The sequence below is a fragment of the Otolemur garnettii genome, unplaced genomic scaffold, assembly GCF_000181295.1.
Source record: "Otolemur garnettii isolate 467f Iridium unplaced genomic scaffold, OtoGar3 scaffold00007, whole genome shotgun sequence".
Lineage (NCBI taxonomy): Eukaryota > Metazoa > Chordata > Mammalia > Primates > Galagidae > Otolemur > Otolemur garnettii.
Window position 1 is genome coordinate 40,254,844 of NW_003852402.1, and position 4,010 is coordinate 40,258,853.

Below are 4,010 nucleotides of genomic sequence, written 5' to 3' on the forward strand. Positions count from 1 at the left end.
CTCCAGTTGGTGGAAAAGAGAACATCCGACTCATGGAACAGGAGTCTCTTGAGAAAGAACTGTTAAAAGCTTATCAGGTATCCACCAAGTAAGAGGTACTACATATTCCTACTAGAAAAAGCTTTAGGTTAACTAGAATCTCAAAGTCAAATAGGAAGCTGTTGGAGCTCATTAATGCCTAAAATGGGATCTACCTATGCACACAATTAAATCAAAGGGCACGTTAATGAGAAATCAATAAACCTCACAGAGAAATATCTCTGCAGTTCTTACTGTTTTCAATGCATAAACAAGCTTCCATCATTTCACAGTGTATGTCTGAAATCAGGTCCCTAGTCTGTGCCATCTTTCCCGCTGGTCCTCCAGCTGTTAAATTCAATCTACTCAATGAGGTAGGACATGTCCATGTAAGCAATTTGTAAAAACAAATGTAGTGAAAATAAAATTAATGAAACAAGACTAAATGAAGTGAACATTATATTTCACATGAATCATAAATGATATTTGGTAATTATTAATGAAATATATTACAATGAAAACACTACAGTGAGTCCCTCATGCCATCTCTGGGCCACACACGAAGACTAGCTTTTTAGTATCTTATTCCTGTATCTATATGGGGCTATGTGCCCAAATTCTGACTAATAGGACATGGGGAACTGGGAATTGTATCACTCCTGGACTTGACCCCCCAAACCCCTTTCTGGATCCTACATACTCTCTCTCTTCATTCACTGACCATCTGGATGGGAGGGGATGCAGTTAAGAATTCCAAGGAGACTATGAAACACAGAGCCACAAGACAGAAGGATCCTGGCTAAGTCACCACTTGAAGGAAAAAAGCCAAAGGAAGCCTTCTGACTTTCAATTACACATAGCTATTAAATTTCCAACTGATTTTAAGATTCACAAACTCTTATTAAAATGTAGAGAGAGTGTGCTGTTATATTCCTATAAATAAAACCTAATGTTGACTTAGTTCAGGCTTCATTATTCATATAAGGAAGGTGAAGCTAGGAGATCTAATAAACTTCCAAGGTTACACAGCAGTAAGAAGCAGAGCTTGGTTGAAATTAGGCAGTCTCTTCCCAGAGCTCACACAACACAAGTCCATAGTACTCTCGAGAGAGTACTATGAAACACTAAGAAATAGCAGAGGATGTTAACGACGGAAGAACATACACACCATGCTCGTGGCTTGGAAGAATCAATAGTGCTAAAATGTCTATAGTACCCAAAGCAGTCTACAGGCTCAGTGCAATTCCCACTAAAATACCAGCATCATGGCTGGGTGTGATGGCTCATGCCTGTAGTAGCAGCACTGTGGGAGGCCAAGGGAGGTGGACTGCTTGAGCTCAGAGAGTAAAGACCAGCATGAGCCGGAGTGAGCCAGAGTGAAACCCCATGTCTACCAAAAAAAAAAAAAAAAAAGCCGGGCATTGTGGCATGCACCTATAGTCCCAGCTACTTGGGAGGCAAAGGGCAAGAGAATTGCTAAAGGAAGAAAAGAAAAAATAAATTAAAAAAAAATCTTCAAACTAAGATGAGTGAAAGCTAGTTAAAATTGAAAGCAAAATTTAAAAAATACCAACATCATAATTTGAAGATCTTGAAAATAGAGTTCTATGTTTCGTATGGAACCATAAAAACCCTGAATAGCCAATGCAATTCTACAAATCTGGAGGTACCACTTTATCCGATTTCACTTTTTTTTTTTTTGTAGTGATCAAAACATCATGGTATTGGCACAAAAATAGAGACGTAGATCTATGGAACAGAAGAGAAAGCCCAGAGATGAAGCCAGTCTCCTATTGCCTTCTGAACTCTGACAAAGCAAACAAAAGCCTACAGGGGGGAGAAGAATCCCTATTCAACAAAGGTGCTGAGAGAACAGGCTAGCCTCCAGCAAAAGACTGAAACTGGACCCACACCTCTCACCACTTACAAAATTAACTCACAATAGATAAAAGATTTAAAATCTAAGACATGAACTATAAAAACCTTAGAAGAAAATTTGGGGAAAACTCCTAATTTTCTTGGCCTAGAGAAAGAATTTATGAAGATTCCCCAAGGCGATCACTGCAACTATTAAAAGAAATAAATGGGACCTGATCAAGTTAAAAATGTTCAGCACTGCTAAGGAAACAGTCATCCAAGCAAAGAGACAACCTTCAGAATGGGAGAAGATATTTGTACGCTACAAATCTGACAAAAGGCTAATCAGGATCTATACAGAACTCAAGAAAATCAACCAGAAAAGAGCAAACAATCCCATCAAAAACTTGGCAAGAGACACGAACAGACACTTTTCTCCTCTGAGGACAGGTGAATGGCCAACAAACATGAAAAAAAAATGTCCCTAATCAGAGACACGTGATTCAAAACCACTTTGAGAATTCACTTAACTCCAGTGAGAGCGGCCCACAGGATAAGTCCCAAAGCAACAGAGGCTGATGGGGAAGAGAGAAAGGACAAGCTGGGAGACTGCAAGCCAGTATGGCCTCTCTGGAAAGAAGCTCGGGGATTCCTCAAACAACCATGAGCAGACCTACCATTTGGTCCAGCAATCCCATTACTAAGTATCTACCCAAAATAAAAATTTCAGCATCAGGACATTTGCACTTGAACGTTCATAGCAACACAGTTCCTACGGCCCAAGTGCCCTCCGGGACACGAATGGGTTAATAAATTGTTGTATACATGTACCATGAACACTATTCAGCCATTTAAACAAAAAGATGGAGACTTTGTATCTTTTATAACAACCTGGACAGGTTTGGGGAACATTCTCCTGAGTGCAGGAAGAATGAAAGAGCAGCATCAGGTGTCCTCAGTACTAACGTGAAACTAGGAGAGTAACAGCTACGTCCTCCCAGGGGAGAGAAACTCAGTTAAACTCACATGGGGGAGGGTGGGTAAGTTCCCATCTGCAGGCAGAATGGGGACCAAAGACCCCATTCTTGGCAAGGGAAAACACCCCCAGAAAAAGGGAAAAATTAAAAAGTAAGCTGAGTGAGTTGGAACAAAGGAACAAAGCTAGTTTACCTTTAAACCAGCTGCGGCTAAATTTCTTATCTGAGCAAGTTTCCTGCTGTTCCTCAGCTCTGGCCTATTGAGGATAAAGCTTACTAGCACCCGTGTTGAGTCTGTAAACACTCTGAGGATTAATGGCCACAGAAGATGCTGTGGCAAGGCCTGCAAAGATACATTAACTAGCCCGTTTCCTGCCCAGTAAACAGACAAAGCAAATACTCATTGTAGAGATTTGTATTTGGCTGGGGCAGAGATCAAGGGACCAGCAATAGCCCTGAAATATGGGCAGGAGGGCTTATATCCCTTATCACAGAGGAAGACCCTCTGTGGTGGTGAGGAGAGAAAAATTGCTCTCCCACCAATTCTTCAGAGGAGACTGACACCAGTGGCGTTATACTCTTCAGTGAACTAGCGGAGTTTAAAACCTCTTTAGAAATCTGTGTGTGTGACCTCAGACAGGAGGCTGCCCCCACACAAGGCTCAGGTTCCAGATTTCTCAAGACTGCTCAGACTCTTAAAGCTAATGCTTATAGAAACAATAGGAGCTGATATGCTGGCTCAGAGAAACTGCTGGAGTCTGTTCCCTTCCTCAACTCACCCTTTGGGCTAATGGGCAAATAAATAGCCTTCCATAAAAGCTGAGTGAAAATAACACTCAGGGCCACCACCACCAGAACCCCACAAGTGGGCAGTGGTCCCCTGAGCTCCTTCCTTTGAAAATTCTATCCTGTGTGTCTTGTCTCTTTCTTCCTCCTCATTTCTAACTTTGTATTTCTTCACCTGGGCACCACCAGATCCATAGGTCTTAACAGCCCCAGCACCTGGGGCAGGACCCCATCACTCACCCAGTGGGAATGCACAGGTATATGACACACTTCCTGAGTAAAGGACACAACTATAACTTGGACTTTAACCTTACAAAAGCTAACTATGTAATCTAATTGTATGTACCCTCTTACATGTATTAACCTGAAATT